Source organism: Canis lupus, chromosome 26 (assembly GCF_011100685.1).
Source record: "Canis lupus familiaris isolate Mischka breed German Shepherd chromosome 26, alternate assembly UU_Cfam_GSD_1.0, whole genome shotgun sequence".
Classification (NCBI taxonomy): Eukaryota; Metazoa; Chordata; class Mammalia; order Carnivora; family Canidae; genus Canis; species Canis lupus.
In genome coordinates this window covers 1,350,490-1,375,461 of record NC_049247.1, presented here as the reverse complement: position 1 = coordinate 1,375,461, position 24,972 = coordinate 1,350,490, and the positions used below count along the sequence as shown (strand labels likewise).

The 24,972-nt window shown below is 51.8% G+C and overlaps 1 long non-coding RNA gene across 1 annotated transcript; it reads left to right on the top strand.

Annotated features, from left to right (window-relative positions):
- Positions 1-18,228: 18,228 nt before the first annotated feature.
- Positions 18,229-24,606, top strand: LOC119866129. Its single transcript, XR_005379072.1, has 4 exons — positions 18,229-18,369; positions 21,507-21,604; positions 23,387-23,578; positions 23,648-24,606. It is a non-coding gene; the product is annotated as an uncharacterized LOC119866129 (long non-coding RNA).
- The last annotated feature ends 366 nt before the right edge of the window (positions 24,607-24,972 follow it).

The window sequence follows — 24,972 nt, the reverse complement described above, 5'->3', positions numbered from 1 at the left end:
TACAAACTTCTCAATAAAGTGTTAACAAACCAAATCCAACAGCAAAGAATCATACATCATGGTCGACTGTGATTCATCCCTGGGATGCAGGGATGGTTAAAAAAATACAAGTCCATAAATATGATACAGCACATTAAGAGAGCGAAGATAAAAATCACCCAATCATGTCAACAGATGCTGAAGACAATTTGGCAAGAATATAATATCCTCATGATAAAAAACCCTCAGCAAATTGGGTATAGAACATACCTCAACAAAGCAAAGGTGATATATGACAAGTCGACAGCTAATATCATATCCAATGGTGAAAGGTTAGAGCTTTTCCTCTGTGGTCAGGAACGAGACAAGAATGCTCACTCTCACCACTTCTATTCAACACAACACTGGAAAGTCCTAACCAGAGCAATCTGGCAAGAAAAAGAAACAAAAGGCATCCAAATTGGAAAAGAGGAATAAAATTGTCTTTACAGGTGATATGATCTGACACATAGAAAATCTGGAGGACTCCAACAAAAAAACCTGTTGGAATTAATCAATGAATTCACTAAAGTTTCAGGACACAAAATCAACCCACAGAAATCAGTGTGTTTCTATACAGTACCAATGAAATATCTGAAAAAGAAATAAAGAGAACTTTCCCGTTCACAATGGTACCAAAACCAAGAATATACATAGGAATAAATTTAACCAAAGAAGTGAAAGATCTGTGCAGTGAAAACTATAAGACCTTGAAGGAAATTGAAGGCACAAATGGAAAGACATTCTGTGTTCATGAGTCAGAAGAATATTGTTAAAATGGCCACATAACTCAGGGCCATCTACAGATTGAAGGCCATCCCTAAAAAAACTTCATGTTATTTGTTCACAGAAACAGAAAAAAAAAAATCCTAAAACTTGTATGGAACAACAAAAGACCCCTAAAAGCCAAAGCAATCCTGAGAAAAGAACAGAGCTGGAAGCATCACACGTCCCGATTTCATGTATAACACAAAGCTGTAGTCCTCAAAACAACATGGTCCTGACATGAAATTCAACACATTCACCAATAGAATAGAGAGTCCGAAATACACCCTTACATATACAGTCAACCAATATTTGAAAAGGGAGCCAAGACTGCTCAATAGGGAAAGGATGGTCCCTTCAGCAGTGCTGGGAGAGCTGGACAGCCACATGGAGCATGAAATTGGATCCCAGCTTATACCACTCACCAAATACCTTGAATTTCCTTAATGATGCATAATACCTGAAGCCAAGGAACTCCTAGAAGAGAACACAGTAGAGAAGCTCTTTGACATTGGTCTTGGAGATGATGCTTTGGATAAGCGAAAATTAAAAAGCAGGATTACAGCAAACTAAAAAGCTCTGTACAGCAAAAGAAAATCCACAAAATGCAAAGACAGAACAGGAAAAAGTATTTACAAATCATACATCTGATGGGGGGTTAATATATCTAAAGAACTCATACAACTCATTGCCAAAAAAAGAAAACCAACTAAAAATTGGGCAGAAGAAGCAATAAACCCTTTTCCAAAGACCACACCCAGATGGCCAACAGACACATGAGAAGATGCTCAACATCGCTCATCATCAGGGGGATGCAATGAGATGTCCCCCACACCTGTTAGGATGGCCACTGTCAAAACCGGTGGGGATAGCAAGTGTGTTGACCATGGGGTGAAGAGGGGCCCCGGTGTACTCCTGCTGGGAGCTGAAACCGCTACTGCTACCATCGCAGTGGAAAATGATGGAGGGTCCTCAACAAATTAACAATAGAACTACCACATGGCCCAGCAATCCCAGTTCTGGGCGTGTTTCCAGGGGAAATGAAACAGGGTCTCAAAGAGATATCTGCACCCCCACGTTCATGAAGCATTACTCCCAGTAGCTGAGACACCTGTGTCCACGGATGGATGATGGAGAGACAAGATGTGGTATGTGTGCTATGGAAGGTTATTCAGCCTTGAGAAAAAAAGAAAACGATGCCACTCCCACCACACGGATGGACACGGAGGGCGTTGCGGCAAATAAAATAAGTCAGAGAAAGACAAATACTGTATTACCTCCCATATATGTGGACTCTTAAACCCCATCCACCCTCCAAAAACAAAACAAAACGAAACAAAAACTCAGAAGCAGCGAACTCAGAGGCAGAATGGTGGTTACCAGGGGCTCCCGGGCTGGGATGCGGGGAGAAGTTGGTCAAAAGGGCAACCTTCCAGTTATAAGACAGCCCAAGGAGCTGAGGTGAAGCAAAATCATAGTTAATACTATATAATAAACTTGTGAGTTGGTTGCAAGAGAGTAAATGGTACATGGTCCCCCCCACAGTCAATGGGAACACTGGGCTATGTAAGCGAAAGCGAACCCTTCCAGCAAAGTGTATCACCTCGCACGTGATTCTGACTCATTAAAACTGGAAAAGGAAGAGACGCGGAGGAACGTGGCGAGCAGGTCACTCAGGGAGGGCAGCCCGACCGCATGGCTGCAGCCACAGGATGCGACTGTCTCTGTTGCCGGGGGTGGACGATGAACGGGGTCTCCAGGGCGGCGCGAGTGCTCCTTGTGAGGCCATCATCAAGGACCCCCTCTAGTACACACCGGTGTCCCAGCACGCCCGTGGGATGTCGGGAAACCGTGGGCTCTGGGGGGCGACCTGTCCTTGTAGGTGCAGTGGTAACTATGTCCTGATGGCGGGGATGCTGACGACGGGGAGGCTGTGCCCGGGGAGGGAGGACGTGGGAACCTCCGTACCTTCCTTTCGACTTTGCCGTAGACCCAAAACTGATTTTTAAAAACTTAATTATTTTTAAATAACGACTCACTTTTCATTTAAATACGTGAAATGCCTCCAAACAGCCCTGTTATTAAAAGCTACACAAACACAACCACCGCCAAGGCTCTGACTCAGGCTCCCATCTGACGGCAAGGAGGAAGGCTGAAACATGTCAAAGGCCAGGCCAGCCCCCAGTGGTGACTGCCATGTGATCAGGAGTCTGAAGGAGACTGAACAGGACGCCTGGTCATGGGGGGGTCCCTCTGCCTCTATAAGTCACCTCCTGGAAACACTAACCAAATTCTCAACAGCAGCCTCTCCCCTCCCCAGGAGGGCCATGCGTGCAGGGCCCCCCGGCCTTCCTCTCCCTGGCTGTGTCTGAACGGGCACAGTCCCCCTGATGACACAAGCCTGGAGCCAGACTGGCCAAGGCCAGGGCGACCTTTCACAGGCTGCGCCAGGACTCTCTGCAGGGAGGTGGTCGGGGGCAAACCCCATGAGGAATTCAGGGGACAGAGGATGGGTGGATGAACCTCTGGAGACATGTGAAATCTGAGGTCCTGCCTCCATCCTGCCTGAGTCAGTCTCTGTTTCCACAAACTCCCCTCCCACCCACACCACCCCCGCCGTGACCCCCACAACGGCACGGTATTTGAGAAGCCCTGCTTTGCAAGACAGATGTCCCAGGACCTCTAAGGAGCCTGAGGTCCTGATGGGAGGCTGGTGGCCCTGGGGAAAGGGAGGTGAGGGCTTCCAGCACCCCCTCACCCCCATCCCCATCAAGGTGGACCTTGTTGGGACTCTGAATCTGCAGGGTGAAAGGGTCATTACAGTCAGGGGCTGCACTGCCCCAGGAGGGAGGCACGCGGTCACTGACCCGACCTCGTCCCCAGGTGCCTGATGATCAGGGGACGGACAGGACGGCAGGATACGCCAGTGCCCTCTACCCTCCACCCTCCGCCCTCTGCCCTCCGCCCTCCTGGGGAAGCAGCCCAGCCAGGCTGTGGGAGTTGGTGCCTGCGGGAGGTGGGGCCCAGGGCCAGGGGGAGACGCTGTCACAGGAGGACCCTGGCAGTTCTGCACCAGCTGACGGAAGACGGAGCCGGCTGCTCATCGTGCTCCTCTTGAGCCCCCAGCCCCGCTGGGCTCCTGCTCTGCACACTGGCCTCCCACAGGCCCGGCTCACCCTGCAGCTCGGGACCCGCTGCACCCCTGCTGGCCCCCAAGGCTCGGAGTACAAGCCTCCACGTAAGTGAACCTGCTCCGTGGAACCAACGTGACCCGTGGAGGTGTCTGTGCCACCATCCCCCGCGACCTCCTGCCTCCATCTCCTTCTCAGGGTCAGGGGATGGGCCTCCTTCCTCTAAAGACCCCCAGACACACACAGCTGGTGGTCCTGCTAGGGGCTCGGGTATCCAGGACCTGCCTCTGGAATCGGGGCCTCCAAAGCCTGAGAAATGCACCCTGCTTCCCTCCCTTGGCCTTTCAGAGAGAATCAGAAACATGACTTTCATTTTAGAAATTAATATTCAAAAAAAGAAATTAATATTCATTAAAAATCTAATAATATGGATTTATGATTGCACTACAGGAGAAATTAAGGGAATAAATAATCTAAAGTCTAAAGACTGCATTGTCCTTAAGCAGAAATCTGTCCAGCTTGATTTTTATGCTTCCTAATGACTTATTTAAATAAAGATGCTCAGCCACCTGAGGTCTTCTCTGCAAACCCCAAGTGTAGCGCCCCAGCCCCTCAACTGGGTGGGGGCTCTCACAGGTAGCACTGGGCAGGAGGCAGGTGGGACACAGTTCCCACCCCCCAGGAGAGTCGGTTCCTGAGGCATGAAGATCAGGTGACCCTCGAGGGCTCCCAGGCAGGCCCCCAAGGATGTTCTGGGGCCCTCACCTGAGAACCCTCCCCAGACCCCTTCTCCCCACCCCTGTGGGGCCTCTTCCAAGCTGGAGCGCTCCTGGCCTGGTCAACAGAGCTCACAGATCATCCCAGCCTCTAAGCTGCCCTGGGGTCACCGTGAGCAGCCGGGAGTGGGTGCTGGGATCACTTCCTGGAGGTATCTGGGGCTCCCTCCTTGCCTCGGCCTCCAGGTGGATGGGCTACCTCTGGGGAACAGGATTGACTCCCCGCAGGGCATGCAGGCTGGTCTGGGGGCCCCTCCTGAGACCTGGACTGGGTCCTGCCATCTCTGTGTCTGTCTACCTGCCAGCACAGGGAGCAGCGTCAGCTTCCTGAGCAGCCGCCCTGTGCACCTGAGCACCTTCTCCGCCCAGATACCTGCCCCCAGGTCCCTGTCCTGCCTCGGGGGTGAGGCCGAGGGGGGGCTGCCCAAGGGACAGGGTTCTCTAGGCCTCCTCCCTCCCCTTCCCCACGTGTGCTACAGGGACTGGGGGGCCCGGTTGACCTGAGCTCTGGAATCAGAAACCAGCTGGATGCCGTCCCTGCCCAGGGGTGGGGTGCAGGATCCAGGACAGAGACAGAGACCCCTGCCCTCCCAGAGCCCTGCCTGCATGGAGCAGGGGCCTAGGCCTGGGGCTCTCAGACCCCAGAGCAGCTGCAGAGGCAGGGGGTCCTCCATCCCCATCCCAGACCCCGAGGCCACCTTGGCAGGGAGGGCCCAAAGCTTTCCAGGTGCCACTGCACACATTTCTCATCAGGGAAGCCTCATGGGGACCTGGTCGGGGCCAGCCTCTCCCCGAGGACCAGGCCTCTGTCTGCAGGTCAATCAGCCATGTCTGCTCGGATCCTCCTGGTGACGGGGAGCTCACCACCCCTGGGGTAGCCTCCCACGGGACTGTGGGAAACACCTCCCTGCTGGCCCAACTCTGCAGAGAGCACTGCTCCCTCTGCACCCCCTCTGCCTGCTTTCCTGAGTCTGGTATCTCCAGCTGAGCCCCCACCCCAGCCGCCCCTGCTCCCAGAGACCCCCAGCCTTGAGCAGGCAGGTGCCCCAGGACTCCTGCTCCCCTCTACCTGTCCCCACAGAGCCCCTCCCCTCGCCCCTGCAGCCTCAGGGCAGAGCAAACTGCCCACCCCAGGCCCCAGGCAGGGCTCCAGAGGACAGATCAGAGGGAGGGGTGGGGCTGAGAGGGATCCCGCCAGGTGCCAGGCTGGCTCTCTGCCTGCTCCTGAGCTCTAACCTGCCGCCACCTCCCTGGTGGTTCATGACGCAAGGGAAGGACTGACCCTCAGCCTGGGGTCTGCGCTCTGCTGCCCCCGACGTGCAGCCCCCGGGGTGGGTCTAGGGAGCAGGTCACCCTGTGACTCCAATCTCAGGCTGGGCCCTGAGAAAGGAGACCTGCTCTACCCTCCTGAAACCTCGGAGCCCCTCCCTACCAAGGAGCTCGATGAGCCCTCCTGACGTTCACCCTCCTCCGTCTGCTGCTCACACCTGCAGTTCAGGTCACAGAGCAGAGCACACACACCTGCCGTGCGTCCTCGGGCTGAGCCGTGGGTGTCACGTGGCCCCGACTCACACTCGGGGGCAGTTATTGCCAAGCCAGTCACCTGGGGTCTCAGGCAGTTGTGCATGAAGCCCAGGGACACACTTCCTGCCCCTTGGCCAGCCCTGAGTGCCCCAGGAGCAGAGGGCAGGGGCTTGGGGACCAGGTGTCCTCTGGGTGTTGAGCCACGGCTGGTACAAACCCCAGTCTCTGCCGTCCCACTCAGCCCCGTTCCTGCAGGCAGAGACATAGTCTGAGTGTGACAGCAGGGGACACATCATCCTCCCTCCCAGGAGACCTCGGGCCCCAGGCCTGCTCCCCATCAAGTCTGTGGGCTCAGACCCCCGAGGGCAGCTCTCCTGGGGCCTCACCTGGGGACTCGGGGTATGGGGGGAGCCTCTGCTTCTGAGAGCCTCCCCTGGGGGATCTCACCTGGGGGAAACTCATCCGGGGGTTCTCAGAGGCCTGGATTGTGGGAAGGGGCCTGAACCCTCCTGGCTGCTCCTGAGGTGCAGGTAAGAGCATCTGGGACTCTGCAGGCCTCTCACAGTGACCACTGACCGCAACTCACTCCCCATCTGTTTCACTTGGTGTTGGGGTTCAGGGGCCTGGGCACCGCAGTTACCGGTGGGGCCGAAGACCCATCCTCAGGGCCTGGGAGGAGTGCTCCTCCCTTCAGGCCTTGCTGCCTGGGCTCAGTGTCTCGGGCCCAGGCGGCCTTGTGCTCACAGGATAGTGGACAGCAGACAGCGCAGCTGAGGGTGGGAGGGCCGGCACCTGGCCTAGGGCTCATGTGGGGCAGGAAATACTCCCCCACTCCCCGTCTGAGTCCTGGCTGAGGCCCTCCTGAAAGGCAGATGAAGCAGAGAGCAACCAGGAAAGCTCAAGAACACTCATGCGGACAGTGCAGCTGAGGGTGGGAGGGTTGGCACCTGGCCCAGGGCTAAGGTGGGAGTTCATCCACCTGCTGACGAAGGACAGTTTGTCTGCAACGGATTCACAGGCGGGGAAGGAGTCCTGAACTGAGTCTCTAGACTGGAGCCGGTGCTCCTGGCTGAGAACCACGGGCCTGTGGGCAGGGAGGGGCCCAGAGCACCTGCTCCAGGTGGTTCATAGCAATCCCTGATGGAGTTGGGGCCAGTGCAGGCCCAAGGTGCTTGGGAGACCAGTGCAGGCACAGTGGGGGGCTGGGGACCACCAGGTCAGTATAGACACAGCTGGGGAGATGGGAGACTACCGAGTGAGTGTAGACAGAGCAGATCAGTGTAGACAGAGTAGGGGATAGGGGGAGACCACTGAGTCAGTGTAGACACAGCGAGGAGAAGGCAGAGACCATCAGATTAGTGTAGACACAGGGAGGGAGGTGGGGAGACCACCAGGTTAGTGTAGACACATTTAAACATGAAGGAGATACCCCTGGTCAGCGTAGATAGTGATGTTGAGCATGTGTCTCCCAGGCTCTGTGGCTGGTGCACAGAGATGTCTGTATTCACTTGCTGCCCCTCATCTGCAAATCTCCTTGTGAGAACCTAGGTTGTACCTGGGAGAAGCTCCACCCCCATGTCCCGGGGCTGAGAGTCATCTGCTCCACTCTGACTTGTCCTTCGAGGGCACGAGGGACCATTGTGTCCCTTCTCCTCCGCCTCCTCCTCCGGCAGTGCCAGGACATTTGGGTCTCTATCTACGTTTCCTTTCATCTTTCTACCGAGAGTTTCCTCTGTGACCTTTCTTTCCAATACTGAGCTTACAGGAACTGCACTTAAATGGGGCCAACATTCTTGTATTTAATAATTCAAAGCTCAGCCATGCTGTCGGGCCCAGTAATTTAGTGACAGAGGGGAGGCACAGGCTGCTTTCACCAGTAGATTATGTTTTGCTTTGACACTGAAGCATCCTTGCCTCTGTGCAAGGACGCCGTCCTTCCTAAAAATAGCTATGACTTTTACAAGGCTGTTTAACGCTCCGAGCTAATATGACAGCGTGAGGACAGTTCCTGTGATGATAGCTGTCCTTGCACTTATAAATTCGCAGGATGTTTACCATTATATATGACTATTACCCAAGGACGCCACTCTCCTACCACTGCGGGTGATGGAAGGCTCTGCCCTAATGGCCCTGAAGACCCCTGCCCTGCCCGAGGTGGGTAGAGCAGGCTGGCGTTCGGGCATGAACCAGGGACCTGTTTCCCCTCCTGTGGTTTGCAGACCACCTGCATCAGAAGTAGCTTGTCAGAGCAGCGGGAGCCTCTAACTGCAGATCTCTGTTCCCTGAATCTTTGCTCTGAATGCTCTGTAAGAAAGGCCGTGGGAGCCCTCCAGGTTAATACTTTCCACTGTCCCTGGGAGTTACATGCTCTAAGCTTTGGGACTGCAGGAGTAGAGTATGTTCTGTCTCCGCAGATGCTTCTTCATGTTGGCTCATCCCTTCAGGAGTTGTGCTGTATTTTATTGCAAGTGCTGACCTCTGGAAGTCCGCTTACAGGTTCAGACACCCCGAGTCCACTTCTAACAGGAGGAGGGGACAGGTGGGGAGAGAGAGGAGACCTTGGGAATGGGAAATGGGGCTGGTGTGAGCCAAGGCCTCATATTCAGAGGCTGTGAGCCCCACTTTGAGCCCTGGCTCCTCCAGGGTGAGGGGCCTCATCTCTGATGGTTCACACTTTCTTTGGGGCTCTGGTTGGGATCTGAGGGCAAAGAATAAGCACAGTGCTTCACATGCACCGTTTAATAAAGACGTTGTTTTCAGGGCTCTGGCAGGGTACAGGGAACCTGTCAGGAATGCGGACACAGGGACTGAGTAAGGGCAGGAAGCCCAGGGTCCAGGGAGGAGAGGGGGAGCCCAGGGAGGACAGTGGTCCTAGAGGGATGCAACACTGCCTATCAGCTGAACCCAGTGGAGGTAGCCATCAATGGCAGTTATGGATGCAGAGCCCTGGGGTCAGATTACCAGAGCAGTGAGTCTGTGTTGCCAGCATGTGCAGAATGACCAGCTCACTTGGTCAGGTGGTCTCCCTCCGAAGCTTTATCCTCAAGCTGGGGGCTTGTGCAGAGCAAACATGTGAAGGTAGGTGCAGGGCATGGAGCCTGATGCTAGGTCCATGTACTCGTGATCATTGAGGCCCCACTGCTCTGTGTTTACCTTGACCACTGGTCCATGCAGGTAACAGTTTCAGACTCACCACGTTGACTCTTTGGGGTTGCTGACACTCAGCAAATGTGAGTGCCACACACTCAGAGAATGTGAGGAATTCCTTGCAGCGTCTTCATTGCACAGCCCCGTTCGTGTGTGACTCAACTATTCCACAGTGCCAACTCTTCCCTGAAAAGTCATAAAGTCAAAGTTGGTGGGGTGGAGAAAGAAGTATCATATGGGTTAATTCATTAGAGCGTAAGTGGGGTCATTTCTGATGATTAGCAAGGTCGACCAGCAGCACATAGGAGAGGGAGTCCCATTGCTGCAGGGAGATCACGGGGGATCTTGGGCAAGCACCTCTTCCATCCTCCCCTCCTTTCTTTCATGGAAAATGGGGCTAAGACTGAGTCCCGACTCTGGAATTTTATGGGCAAATAGAAACAGGACATATGGGTTGAAGATGTGTGCATAGTGAAGGGGAGTTTGTGCCAGAGGAGACCATCTCCCTGGGGACATAGGAGATTCTTGAGTGCACGTTTGATTTCCAGTATACAGAAGGTCCACCCAAGGAAAGATCCACTTTGATTTTCGGTACATAAGATGTGCAAGAGTATTAGCAACTTCATAAGTAAGTATGGGTAAAAAGGAGCATTTCATAAATGATGGATTTTGATCGCAACATGAGATATATTTCTCTTATTTTCTTTTTTCTAGATTAGTGGACTATCACTAATGTTACAGAACCCAGATAAGCAAATCATCTGATTTCCTCCCTTTGTTGGGCAGAGTGGGAGGGCATCCCCAAAAGAGCCTCGAGGCAGATGCTGAAAGTCAGGGCCTTAGCCTCATCCTCCTTTGTAGCTCTGATGAGTGGCCTGGGACTACTCACCCCAAATCCACTCAAAAACCTGCTTCCTGGCAGAGGCTGCGGGCAGTTCTGTGAGACAGGCTTCTTTGCTCAGAGTGTAGTGCAGGCTCCAAACCCACACCTCCCATGGGGCCTCTCCTGGCCTCAGCTAATGAAAAGGAAGCTCCCTCCCTCGCTTCCCTTTGCCCAGGGTCACACACCCATCATCAGATGTCTTTATTTAGAGAGTTCTCCTGCCCAGGCCTGTTCCCAGGGCAGGATGGTATTGATGTAAAATCCATCATTTAATGGGCCTAGACACTTAATCAATGAGGCAACATGGAGCTCCATGTGATTCAGAGGTGCCAGGAGTGCAGGAAAGGCTGGAAGAGCATCCAGAGTGGGCAGAAGGGTAGTTTTTATTTTTAATCCTAAAACATTCAGACTCCAGCAATTAGTTTATTCCATTTATGTCAGCATTGCAGCAGAATCCCACTGCAACTGGAGTATTTGCACATGTATTCATTCAATAACTCCACATTCATTCCATAAATATTTCCATGCCTATCACACACCAGGCACATCCTAGATGCTGGCAAGAGTGCTCTCCCTGGGTTTATATTCTTGTGATGAAATAATGATGGCGGTGATGATTATAGTGATTATGATGGTGATGGTGATGATGATAGTGATGATGATGATGATGATGATGATGGTGATGGTGATAATGGTGGTGATGATGGTGATTGTGATGATGGTGATGGTGATGGTGGTCATAGGAACAGCAGCAGCAGAAGCAACAGAGGAGCAGCCATACAAACAAATACCTACATATCACTTATATGCACCAGACACTGTACTAAACACCTCACATGCATTAAATCACCCAAGTGATGCCATAGCACCTGAGGCAGGTGCTCCATTACCTCAACTGATAACTGAAAACAAGACACAGTGAGGCCAAGTCACTTTCCCAAGGTCACACAGGAAGTGGTGATGCTGACACTCAGAGAAGGCATCTGGTTCTGGAATCAATGGACTTAGAAGCTACACTCTAAACAAACAGGCAAGTAATCTAAGTGACAAATATGTGAAACAAATGAAATAGGGTAATGTGAATGTGACTTGGTGTGGGGAGATTGCATTAGACAAGAGGTCAGGGAAGGCATCTCTGAGGAGGTCACATGAGTTGAGACTGGAAGGACAGGGTTTGTGGGAACAGTGTTCAGGAAAGCAGAAAAGCAGGTACAAAGGCCCTAAGGTAGAAGTAAACATGCCATGTTCAAGGAACAGCAAGAAAGTCAGAGGGGCTGCAGCAGAATAAACAAGGGGATGATGGACACTGAATTAAAGAGGCAGGCAGGGGCTACGCCATCCAGGTTGTGGGACACAGCATGGTGCTTTCTTTTTTAAAAAATATTTTATTTTTTCATTCATGAGAGACACACAACGAGAGAGAGACACACACGCATACACAGGCAGAGGGAGAAGCAGGCTCCATGCAGGGAGCCTGACATGGGACTCGATCTCGGGTCTCCAGGATCACGCCCTGGGCTGAAGGTGGCGCTAAACCACTGAGTCACCCAGGCTGCCCCAGCATGGTGCTTTCCTAAGTGGATGAGAAACTGCTGGAGCAAGATGCCTAGTTGGCTCAGTGGTTGAGCATCTGCCTTTAGCTCAGGTCATGATTCTGGGGTCCTGGGATCAAGTCTTGCATCAGCCCTCCCTTCCTCCACAGGGAGCCTGCTTCTCCTTCTGTCTATGTCTCTGCGTCTCTCTGTGTCTCTCATGAATAAGTAAATAAAATCTTTTTTTTTAAAAAAGAGAGAAACACTGGAGCCATTGCAGGGACATACGTCACTCATTCCATATTAAGCCATCTAGGATGCCAAGTCTGGACCATGGAGGGAAGTAGGGAGTATTTAGGGTGTTCTGGGGGATGGATATTGTTTATAAGTTTATAAACAAACTTTTTTCAGTGAGCAAGATCCTTGTCTGACATTATCATGTCTTGAAAGATCACTTTTAACAACCCATTCCCAGTAGCTAGCTCCCTGACCCATCCTAGCACACTATTTTGCAATTCAAGGAAAATGTTCATTTGAGTAGGTTCCCAAAAGCCTGGAGCTGGGAAATTAGGTCCAATTCATGCTTTTACATAATTCTCTCCATGCAGGTCTCAATGGCACCAGAAAAGCCATGGTGTTCCCCTCCCAGGCCAGCAGGAGACTTTGTGCAGAATTTATAAAGAGGGAGCTTTGCCTGCAAGGAATTGTCCCAGGCTCCTGGGAGCCTGCGTCAGTCCACACCTCTGCAGGCAGCACCAGCTGGCAGAGGCTGGGTGGGCTTTATTATCATGGGCAAGGCTGCAAGTGAACATCTCCTTCCCTCACTCCTGCAAGGAAATCCCCACTCAGAGGAGGAGAGCAGAGATGAGAGAGAGAATAGAAAGCCCACACACTCCCGAGGTCTACAATAAACTCCTCTCACATTCACAGGCTTTAGTTTTCACTTCAGCCAGTTTGAGTTGGAATTCTGTCACTTGCTGATGAAATGGGCCTGAACTAGTACAGTTGCCAAAAAAAAAAAAAAAGAAAGAATTAGCTAAAACACAGCAAATGGCAGGAGGGAACGCTCACTCTTTCAAACTGACAGTTTCCATGTGGTTGATGGAAAGAGAAATTGCTTCTTGTCCAAAGTGGGTCATTGCTGCTGCAGCCAACCGAGAATCTGGCTGGTCCCTTGGGGCCACCTGGGGCCTCCTGAGAGACTGGAGACCAGGTGGGCTCCAGGGAATCTAGCAGGGCAGGCGACACTGGTTTTCCACTCTCCGTGTTCCCACTAATGGTCTTTCTCAACACGGCCAAGATAAACTCTCATTCACAGGTTCATTAGCCCCCTGCTATTCTGAGTTTATTGGATGGGCTATCCTGTGGTTTTAGAGCCATCGGGGATTGTGGATGCTGAATTAGGCCCATGCCATCACTATAGCCAGCCCTCCAGGGATTTGGGAATGCTTCTCACCAGCACCCAGAATGTGGGGCTGGGCCTGAGCCCCAGGTCCCATCACCAGAACTGGCCATCATGAGGGTCTGCTGTCACCTAGCCTGTTCTGTGCATGTGGGGATCACGTTTCCTACCTGCATCCTACAGACACACACCAGATAGAGGGAAGAGGGCCATGCATGGGGCTCCTCTGTCCAAGCCAATGTGGATTCACTGCTCTCCAGGGAAGGAGCCTATATTATTGCTCAGTCCATGAGAGCTTAGGGGGAAAGACCCATGAGGATCTTTGAGTCAAAAGAGAGAGACTTGTTGATCCTTAGGATGTGTGACCTGATGAGATTGGAGAAGCTTGATCTCTTCCATCTAGACCTTGGCTTCTGCCCCCATTAAAATAAAGTAATCAACTCATTCAAACATTCAATAAATATCCAGGGGCAGCGTTCTTCTGGACACCAGGTAAGAAGCTCCCACAGAGCTCACAGTCCACGGGAGTTCTACACTGAGCAAATAATCACATTAAATAAGTGTGTCATTGCAAACTGTGATATGTGCCAGAAAGGAAAAAAGATCAGCCTGTCAAGGTAGCAGAAAATGAAGGGTGGACATGGAAGGGGGCAGTGAATGCACTTCTCAGGCTGTGACGTTTCAGCTGAGACCTAATCGATGAGTAGAAATGAGCCAGGACAGGAGATGGTGGAAGGTCACAGGAAGAGCACGTGCAAAGGCCTGGAGGCAGCAGAAGGAGGCCAGCACGGCTGGAATTCAAGAGGGAGGGGAGGTGAAAAGATGTCTTGAGAAGGCAGGAGCTGGAGTATGAAGGGCCCTCTTGGTGGAAGGACACTCTCCCAGAACAATCCTGGTGGCCATCTGTGGACATGGCATAAATAGAAAGAGTAGCCCCTTTTGGCATTGGAATTGTCACAGTTTGGATACTAATCATATGGCAGAGAATTGTGTGTTGTGTGTGCACATGTGTGCATGTGTGTAGGGTGTGTGACCAGGTGTGCATTTTCAAAATGCCGTGCAGGAAGGTGTCTGGGTTGTGGAGTGGGAAGGGATGCTATAGCCTGGGATCCCTTAAGAAGATTCCCCCACCCCACTCCTCAGTTGATGGAGAGTAGCTCAAGGACAAGGTTTTAAATAATTCATTTAATTTAGGTGAGGCTTAAGCGTGTGATCAGCTTTGAGAATTGCATTTCCAGAGGCTTCGTGGGTCAGGCTGCTCCCACCGGTGCCGCAATGACCCATGAATCTTGTAACAGAGAATTGCTGTGTCCACGTCTTGGGCAGCCTGAGGCAGTGGTGGGACACTCCTGTGGGTGGTGGTCTGGGCCGCCTAGGCCTGGACCAGGTGAGGCCCTGTGTGCATGAGGACCGCACCAGCCAAGCCACACCACCCTCTCTGGCAGTGCCATCCTGGTCAGTAGGGTGGAGCTGGGACCTTTCACTGGAATGGGAGGGGACAGGGTCCCCGCGGTGGTCTCAAAGGGAATGGAAGCGACAGCACAGCTCAACACTGCTTCAAAGGACAAGAGAGGATGTACCTGCAGCAGATGGGGTGTGCCAGGGCTGGGTAGCACTGGGGTTCACCGCCCTCTGTCCCTGCTGGCTGCTAGCGTAAGTCAGGCAATGCCCCAGCTGTGGCACGTGGAGCTCCCGTGGGATCTTCACACTCACTTGGCTTTTCTCCCCAACCACTTTGTCTAGGAAGAGACTTTGGGCTGTGGCCCAGGCCACCCTGGCAGCTCTCACAGGCATGTGATACAGCCTTTGAAACAAAGGCACGGAGAACGTTCCCATGTGACCTCACACAACATTGCCTACATTTTATCTCCTTATTATGGTGCTTCATTGTAGGATGTTTGGGAAATGGGTGGAAGTGGAGAAGAAATAAAATCAAAAGCCCTGCACGTATGTATGTAGGACAAGGTGATACCACCAGACATCTATAATAATACTAACTTTTTGGATTCTTTTTGAAATTATTTTGAATTGTGGTAAAGTACGAATAACATAAAATGTCCCTCCTCATCTGTTCTCAAGCATCCAGTCCAGTGGTACTAAGTGTATTCACACTGGCGTGCGACAGTCCCCACCAGGACTCTCATCCTGCCAGACTGGAACTCCATGCCCTTTGAACACTGCCACCCCCGCCCCAGCACCCACCACCCACTCTGTGTTTAACTGCTCAAGTACCTCACACAGGGGAGTCCTAGTTGTTGCATATTTGTGACTGGTTGAGCAGGTGCCAGAATGTCCCTCCGTCGTATGGCGGAATAGCGTTCCACTGAATGAATGGACCACATTCATCATCCATCGGGGCACACTGGGGTTGCTCTCATTTTTAGCTACTGTGAACGATGTTGCTGGGCACGTGGGCATGTAAACATCTGCTGGAGTCCCTTAGGCCGGACAAGCCAGTGCTGCACACTTGGTCCCACGGAGAGCAAAGAAAGCAGCTGTGTGACCCAGCTCACCTCCTTCAGCCCCACTCACCTCCACTCAGCAACCTCCCCAGTGAACATCCCCAGCTTTGGAGTTCCAACGTTGACTGTTGGAATCCACCTCAGAGGTGGCAGCTTTGAGTAAAATGGCGTCAGGGAGCATTTGGGGCAGAGCTTTGGCCTCAGTCAGGAGAAATAGGCCAGGTTTGACCTCTGGCCACGCCTTGGGGACCTGACTTGGGCTGCCCTGGTGGTGACATCTCTCCACCCAACGCCCCATGTCTTGCCTTGTTGCAGCTCTTCATGGATCACTTGGTTCCACACCTTGTTCCCCACACCCCACACGCCTCACGGGCTCAGAGGACCTCTCTGCCGGGGTCCTGAGAAACCCAAAGGGCAGTGGGTATGTGTGGTCTTCCCAAAGACCTATCTTGATGCAGGGATGTCAACATGAGGGACCTGTCTGCCCTGTAGCTCCTGGGAGAGGTGCCCTAACCTCACAGCCGCCACCCAGACATGCAGAAAGAGCCAAACAAATTGCTGAGTTCAAGGGACACGGGCCCAGGGGAGGCAGACGCCATCACAGAGGTGCCCAGCAACATCCTGACATAGTGACCCATCTCCGCTGCTCACTGCCTCCCCCGACTGTTCCTCTGTCCCACCAGGTCGGCAGCGCAGACTCACTGCGTTGGGGGAGGATGCTGACTCGGACCATCCTGGCTTTGAGGTCCAAGCTCAAAGGGGCTGGCTGACATGGCCCTGCATAGCTGGACCATACAGGAGGAATGTTAGCGAGGTGGGGGAGAAGTCAGGGAGAGGTGGCGTGGCCCGATTTTGCAAATAGAGGATGTGCAGTTAACTTTGCATTTTAGGCAAATCATGTATGTATTTCTTAGTATAAGAATGTTCTGTGAAATTTTGAGGATGCTTATAATAAAAATAAATTGCCTGGCATTCAAATGCAAGTGGGAGTCTATCTGGCAGCCCCAGTTTCCCATCCCCACACCCCAAGCTCCCCCGCCACTTTTACATCCAAGAGAAGCAGAGGGGAGAACAGCCCTGAGATAGAAAAGCTTGATCTGGAGTTTGAACTTGAATGTAAACCTTCATCCGGATTGGAAATCTTCCAAATGACTGTTTTAATCCCAAGTGATTGGGTTACCTTGGAGGAAACTGATAAAGGTAGAAATAATGATGATGAAATTAAGAGAGGAAATGGAGCTTTTAGAGCCCAGCACAATCCAGTTAGAGGGAGTGGAAGGTAATCATATTCTCGTACATTTGGGTGGGATTCTGCATCTCAGACACATTGTTGGGGAGCAGAGACCACCTCCAGCTCTCAGGGGAAGTGGAGGTTACCGAGCTTCCGGGGACTGCAGGTTCCAGAAAAGCGAGCTCAGCTGTGGCTCAGAACAGGGCGGGCTGGGATCCCTGGGTGGCGCAGCGGTTTGGCGCCTGCCTTTGGCCCAGGGCGCGATCCTGGAGACCCGGGATCGAGTCCCACGTCGGGCTCCCTGCATGGAGCCTGCTTCTCCCTCTGCCTATGTCTCTGCCTCTCTCTCTCTCTCTCTCTCTCTCTCTCTCTCTGTGACTATCATAAATAAATTAAAAATTAAAAAAAAAAAAAGAACAGGGAGGGCTGTCAGACCATCTTCCGCCACGGCAATGAAGAGGGGTGATGTTTTCTGTAAATCAGCAGAGCCGCCTGCTGGCATTGGTGCCCATGGGGCTGGGCACGGAGCAAGCCCACTGACAGCCCTTCCAGCCGGAAGCTCAGGACTGCGGAGACACACAAAGGGGCCTGTTGTCTGCCCTGAACTCGGATATCACTGGAAGAGCGGGAGCCCCACTCTGGGCCCATCTGGACAAGGATAAAAGGAGGAACACTTGCCAGGCCAAAAGGACCCCACCTGGTCCAAGTTGACATTGTCTCCAAGTGAGGTTTTATATTTAATGACAGTCACACAGAGAGGACTGAAAGGAAATGACTCTAAACCCGTGTGCCTGGCTGGACACGCCACTTGACTTGACTGGGTTACAGATTGACTTATTAAATAAACCCTGCATAACAGAACAATTAGAGTCCATTGCATTTGGGGATGCTAAAAAATAATTCTGTTTTAAATGTAATCCCCTGTTGAGATAGAACATGAGAGACTCCTAACTCTGGGAAATGAAGTAGAGGTGGTAGAAAGGGAGGTGGGCGGGGGTTGGGGGTGACTGGGTGACGGGCACTGAGGGGGATGAGCACTGGGTGTTATTCTATATGTTGGCAAATTGAACACCAATAAAAAATAAATTTATAAAAAAAGTAATCCCGTTGGTGCTACTAATGAAAAAATGATTAAAGACTTAATTGTAAGAAATGAAACAAGTATTCAGAAAAAATTCAGAAGGTCCAAAGGTATGCACCTGTGTGCAGGTGTGTGTAGAGAGAACTCAAATACAGAGCTAAAGGGGGAAAGGAACTGCTGTAATAATGTGCACCATAACCTATAAACACCTGTCTCGGTATTCCTTTACTTTCTGTTGTTTATGTTTTTCATTCTGTATTGAATTATAACAAATAGGAAAGTGTACCCATCAGAAATTAACAGCTTGAGGAATTTTCATGAAGTGAACAAATGGGCAAGCAGCGCTAGATGGAGACACAGAACCACAGCGGCACCCCCAGGCCTCTGCCTGCACCCGCACAGTCACCTCTTCCCCAGGTAACCACTATCCCGACATTTAGCACGTACATGCATGTCACTTGTTTTTAAACACAGTACAAGTGACAAGCAAATGGTCCTTTCCATTTGTTGGTCTTCGGTCCTTGACATCTGCCCCACCCCATGACCTTCACCCCACTTGTGAACCTTGTCATCTTGAATGACCTCTCCACCCCCCACCCCCATTCCCACTCCTGACGTCTCATCTGCAATGGCTCCCCCTCTGACCATTCACTCCACAGGATGTAGTGCCCTCCATCCCGGTGAGAACACCCGGTCTACCGTCCTCACATCTCCCAGTGCCCTCACTGCCTGGCGCCCCTTGGATTCAGCACTCACCAGACACCATTAGCTCCTCTGCCCCTCTCCCTCTACTTCACTCATGGGCAAGACAGAACTCAACTTAAACCCAGCTCCCACCTAACCTGCACCTGCCCCAAAGCAGGTGCTGACTGATCTCAGTGCTGACTGGTCTCATTGTCAGTTTAAGTCTTTGGATCTCACATTGCACCACTGCTTTTCTCTGACAAAGTTCATTTCCATTCTCAAAAACCATGTTTTCACTTTCCCTTCGGTCCTCAAGCTTCTCACATGTCTTCTCTTTTTCAGTCTCAGCTGATACCTGTCCTCAGACTTTATGGAGAAAACTGAAACTATTAAACAGGGACATCTGGGTGGCTTAGCGGTTGAGCATCAGCCTTCGGCTCAGGGCATGATCCTGGAGTCCTGGGATTGAGTCCCACATCAGGCTCCCTGCATGGAGCCTGCTTCTCCCTTTGCCTGTGTCTCTGCCTCTCTCTCTGTGTCTCTCATGAATAAATAAATAAAATCTTAAAAAAAGAAACCATTAAACAGTAGTTGCCCCAGCTTCTCACCACCAAACCTTCAGTTTACTCTCCTGTGCACCCATGCCTTCCACCTTCTCTCTTTTGCACAATGTCTGATGTGTCCCTGCCCCTTGTGGCATCCAACCCTTACTTATGCCCTGGATCTCACCTCCTCCTGCCTTCTCAAGAGCCCTTGTCTGCTAACCCTTGCTTCTACTGCACGAGCATCAGCTTCTCCCTCCACTCTGAACTTGTCCTACCAGTGGACAAACATGCCCCTCTTCAGCCAAGTGCTTAATTCCCAGTCCTACTGAAACTACTCTTGTCAAAGCCACCTGGGACCTCATATTGCCAAACCAACAGTTTCCTACTGTCTCCATCCTACTGCTCTGAACAGAGCCCAGCTCAGCTGACCACCTTGCCCTGAGCATGTCCTTTGCCTGACTTCCATATTAACTGACAACTAGTTCTCTTTTTACCCCTCTGGCTCACTCTTTGCTGCTCCTCATCCTTTCTTGATTTCTCAGTGTCAATGTGCCCCAAGGGCTTGGTCCTAGGATCTCTTTACCCTCCTTTCTATAAGCCCAGAAATATCCAGTTTCAGGCAGTGAATATCACCCAATGACCCTTACATTTGTCTCAGTCCTGATCTCTGCCTTGAGTTTCCACATCATGACATAGCATCTACTCAGCATCACACCACGATTTCCAGTTGGATGCTCCAGCACTGGTGTATATACTGAATCACATGTGTCCTGATCAGAAAAGTGCCCCCTTCTTATTAGCAGGTTCCTATGACAGTATTACCTGTTAATTATTTTACTATCACTCCTGACATCTCAAATTTAATATGCCCAAAACCAAACTCTTTGCCCTCAAGACAGTTTCTCTTTCAGCTTGTATCTCAGCAAAATGGTGCCACCACAACCAAACTTCTCAATTCAAAATCCTGCTCACTCCCATGCTCTCTCCTACCCTGTTGCCCCTACTGCCAATCTCCACACAGCATGTCACCAAGTCCAGTTGAAACTAATTCCAGGACACCTGGGTGGCTCAGCAGTTAAGCGCCTGCCTTTGGCTCAGGGCATGATCCTGGAGTCCCGGGATTGAGTCCCACATCCGGCTCCCTGCACAGAGCCTGCTTCTCCCTCTGCCTGTGTCTCTGCCTCTCTCTCTCTCTCTCTCTCTCTGTCTCATGAATAAATAAATAAAATCTTTAAAAAATAATAAAGAAACTACTTCCAAAATACGCACTGAATTCATCCATCTCTCCTGGTCTCCCTTGCTGTCACCCTAGTCCCCATCACTACCACATTGTGCCTGGACCACCACAATAGCCTCTCCTGAATCCTTCTCACTGTGCTGAACATTAAAATCTAAATCCCTTAATGCAACGCAAAATCTCAACGTGACCTGGGGCCCGCCATGAGTTCATCCTATGCTCTGTCTCTGTATTTTAAATGTTTCATTTTGCTCAAGAAAGTCTGAGCAACTCTGGATTTTGCCCTAAAAGTGCCTTGATGTCTGCTGCTGTTACTGCTGCCTGAAACTTGGGGGAGCGTTTCTTACTCTGTGAAGTCTGGGAAAACTGGGACATATCCTGGGGCTAGTAAGCTCATGTGGATTTTATCTGCAATGCACTATATCCTTTCAGGCTATGGATTCAGTCTCTTCTGAAGAAAAGCTCCCTAAAACTATATGTTTGAGGATTTTACTTCTCTTTTTCTTTGTTCTCTTCTTGAGGAGCATAAACTAGGATGCCGTGCAACTCCTTTTGTTCCCATATCAGTGCGTTTCTCTTTTGCTCTTCCTAAGGGTATTTTCGTTCAGTTTGTTTTTTAAAGATCTATCCCCATGGCTGCTCTGTTTTCCTGTATCCCTTCTCCTTCCTGTGTTAATATGAGCTCGTCTTATGGAAGGCTTTACTTTTTTCTTCCTCCTCTTTCTTGAGCAACACTAACTCGACCTCGGTCATCGTTGTCGTCCTCTTACTCCCTCCTTCAGCCCGTGTGCCTGAGTCCCTGACCCACAGAGGCTGTGAGTGTCACTCGACCTGTGACTTCCTGCCAAGGGCAGGGCAGGACTTTCCTCTGGTTCCACAGTACACGATTCTGCTGCGCACTTTTCCTCTGCCTTCTGTCCTCCTCCAAAGGTGAGGATCCCACTCAAGCCTCCTCAGCTCTCAATACCTGATATGGTCCCTCTTCTGAGCCACAGTCACAGGAGCTGGTGTTTCCATCTACCGCCCCATCCTGTGCCCTGCAGCACATTTCTCAGAGCTCCTGCAGACACCTTCTCCCCTTGTTCCAGGTGGGGCCAGGCGGTGGGCTCCAGCTGTGCAACTCTGAGCGAGTCCTGTCCCAGCTCTGCTCATCCTCGCATGTCCTGTCGGGACCCTCACCGCGCAGGTAGGTCCTGGGGCAGCCCGGCCCTGGTCCTGAGACCTTCGTCCTCCTGATTCTTGGGCGTCCATCTGAGCGCAGGCACCACTGGCAGGTCGCAAGCTCACCCTGGCCGGACCAGTGCCCACAGACGCAGGGCTCCGGGCCTCCGGGGAGTCCCGGCAGCGGACCGGCCCCCGTTCGCCAGCACAGCCTTCTCCCTGTGAACCCTCAGCTCAAAGCGGTGCTGCGCAGTACCGCGGAGGCCCTCCCGGGATGCGCTGCAGGGCCCCCAGGCTTGCGGGACATCACTCTGGGGCCCTGGCCTTGGGCCGCTGCCGCCTGGCACCCCCGAGGCCCTGCACTCGCGGCTCCCTGAGCTGGCGGGGTGGGCCAGGACAGTGCACACCGCGGAACACCACCAGCAGAGAGTGGGCTCCGCGTGGCTCACGCCCCGTGCACGGGGGAGTGCAGCCTGATGGCCTCCCTCCCAAGGAATCCTCGTGAGCCGGCAACCGGGGTGTCACAGACCCCTGTTCCCCCTGGGGCTGAGCCCTGATCCCCACTCTGTCCCTCTGTACAGGCTTCTCCCCAGGTGGGGTCTCAGCCGGGGTCCAGGGGCCTCAGGGTCCCAGAGTCAGCGCAGGGGCTCCAGGCAGCCTGCGAAACAAGTAACTACACTGTGTCCTTGTGACGATATGGGGTTGGGGTCTCAGCTTCTCCGAGAGCTCCTGCTTTCCCAGGACAGGAGCTCAGACAGCCGAGAGAACAGGTGGGAAGAGCCAGTGCCAGGTGTCCGGCCCTCTCAGGGAACAGTCCCTGATGGGAACCAACTCCCACCTGCTGCCTGGCCTGGCCAATCAGAGCTCTGAGGGCCGGAACTCACATGATTGGCCGAGAGGGTGCACAGTCCTGGGAGCTGTGTGGGAGGCCCCAGAAGGAACCCCTTCTCTGTGGGTCTGAACCAGAGTACCAGGCCTGGAGATGGGGCGGCCAAGGAGGGGGTGCCTTGTTATGTAAATTAATGCAGGGGCTGTCCTTATATAAACTAGTACCAGGACTGTCCTATAAGCTAGTACAGGGGCTGTCGTTACATAAACTACTAAAGGGACTGTCGGTATATAAACGAGTACAGGGACTGTCGTTACATAAACTAGTACAGGGGCAGTCGTTCAATGTAAACTAGTAAAGGGACTGTCGTTATATAAACTAGTACAGGGACTGTCGTTACATAAACTACTAAAGGGACTGTCGTTATATAAATTAATGGAAGGACTGTCATTGTATAAACTAATACATAAATTGTCATTATATAAACTAGTATAGAGACTGCCATATATAAAGTAATACAGGGTCTGCCATATATAAACCAATGCAAAAACTGTCATTATATAAAATAATACAGGGATTGTCATTATATAAACTAATAAAGGAGCTCTCATTATATAAATTAATACAGGGGCTGCCTTCATATAGGGCTGTCATTACATAAGCTGATACCAGGACTGTATCTTTGTATAAACTAGTACAGCAGCCACCCTCAGGGAGGAGCTCGCGTTATATTAACCAATACACAGAAGGCAAAGCCTGAACATGGATGGAGAAAACTGGATCTTGACAGGCTTTCTAAGTCCTGGATCCACCTTCTCCTGATTTTGTTCATTCTGCTCAGTTAGAGGAGTCAGGAAGTCTCCTTTGTAGGCCAGTTTGCATTGGGTTTTCTGTCTCTTGCACTTGGAGGAGCCTAGAAGGATTTATTCCAAAGTTATCCAGGCGCTACATCCATGTCGCCCTGTGTTTTCCCCACAGCACCCTGCCTGGGCCAGCTCCCAGTCCAGAGGAGAGCAGGGTGGGGCGAGCAGTCCTAGGATCTGCGACTTCAGCAGCACTGCCGGGTTGACCCCGTGTCCTCACAGGGAGCTGCCCAGCACTCGGCAGCCTGAGCTGAGCTCAGCTTGGGATCTGTGAGGACCTCAAACCATCTTTCTTCATGCACAAAAGGTAGAGAGGCAGGCCGGGCGGGTTCCCACTGAAACGGGCTGGGAATAAATCATGTTTCTTCCTCTGCAGCAGAAGCATCCTACCTATGCAAGGAGCTCAGGCCAGAGGGAATGGAGCCGACAACACTGCTGCCCCTGCACAGAGGTGGGGGTGTGGTGGGAGACTGGGTCACAGGCTGACCAGCGGTGGAGAATTTTCCACAGCAAACTCACTCACTCTGCCAGAGGAACTGCCCGGAAGATTGGCCTAGGCTCTTCAAGCCTAGCTGACACACACTCCAGACTCCAGACTCCATCAGAGGAACCAATATTCCCTTCAGGACAGAGGTGTACACTTTCCCCAAGAATCAGGGCCACCTGTTCAGCTTTCACCCCGAAACCCAATTGATCTGCCTCTCGCTTTCCAGCTCCCCATAGTGCTTCTCCAGCAGGACACAGGGACCCAGTACTGCAGCTTTAGCAGGAGCAGAGCCAGGCTGAGCCTGTGTTCAAAGGGGTGGGTTTATCCGCTGTGCTAAGAGGGGACTGGTGCCCACGCCTGAGACCGTCTCACGTCTACATATCTAGACTGGTTAGCGATGAGTGGGATCACGGAATGAGGTGCCAGTGTCACGACACTCCCAAGAAGCTGTCCTTCTGAGGTCCTAGCGTGGATGACAATTCTGTAGGAGGCGCTTGTGGTTTCCAATTGACATGGAAGCCCATGACACTTATGCCCCTTTCTTCTCTTTTGTAAAATAGTAACTGAATAACCACAAAGAGCTCAGCGCCCTGCTGGAAAGAGAGGCTCTATGATGCTCACCCAACCTTCTCCTAGGTCTGCGACTGCAGAAAAAGGAAAAGATGCTTTTCTCACCTAAGTACTCGGTAGAAGGTGATAAACCCAGGCAGGCATTATCCATCAGAGTAGTCTTCCCCTGTGGCATCTGCATTAGATTTTATTATCCACCCACCAGTCATTCCATACATGTTCTTGAGCACTTACTGTATACCAGGCTCTGGGCTAGGTACAGTCTTTTTTTTTTTTTTTTTTTTTAAGATTTTCTTCATTCATTCATGTGTGTGTGAGAGAGACAGAGACAGAGAGAGAAAGAGAGAGAGGCAGAGACACAGGCAGAAGGAGAAGCAGGCCCCATGCAGGGAGCCCGATGTGGGACTCGATCCCAGGACTCCAGGATCATGTCCTGGGCCAAAGGCAGGCGCTAAAACGCTGAGCCACCCAGGGATCCCGTTAGGTACAGTCCTTGATCAGACTGTGTGGTCCAGGAGAGTGTCATGGAAATAGACTGAACAGTCAGAACTCCCAGTTTTTGGCCACAGAAACACAATTCCAAATGCCAGAGGTCAAGGGGTGGGTGTTGGTCAAGGATCAAGAAGGCTTCTGAGCTGGTTGTT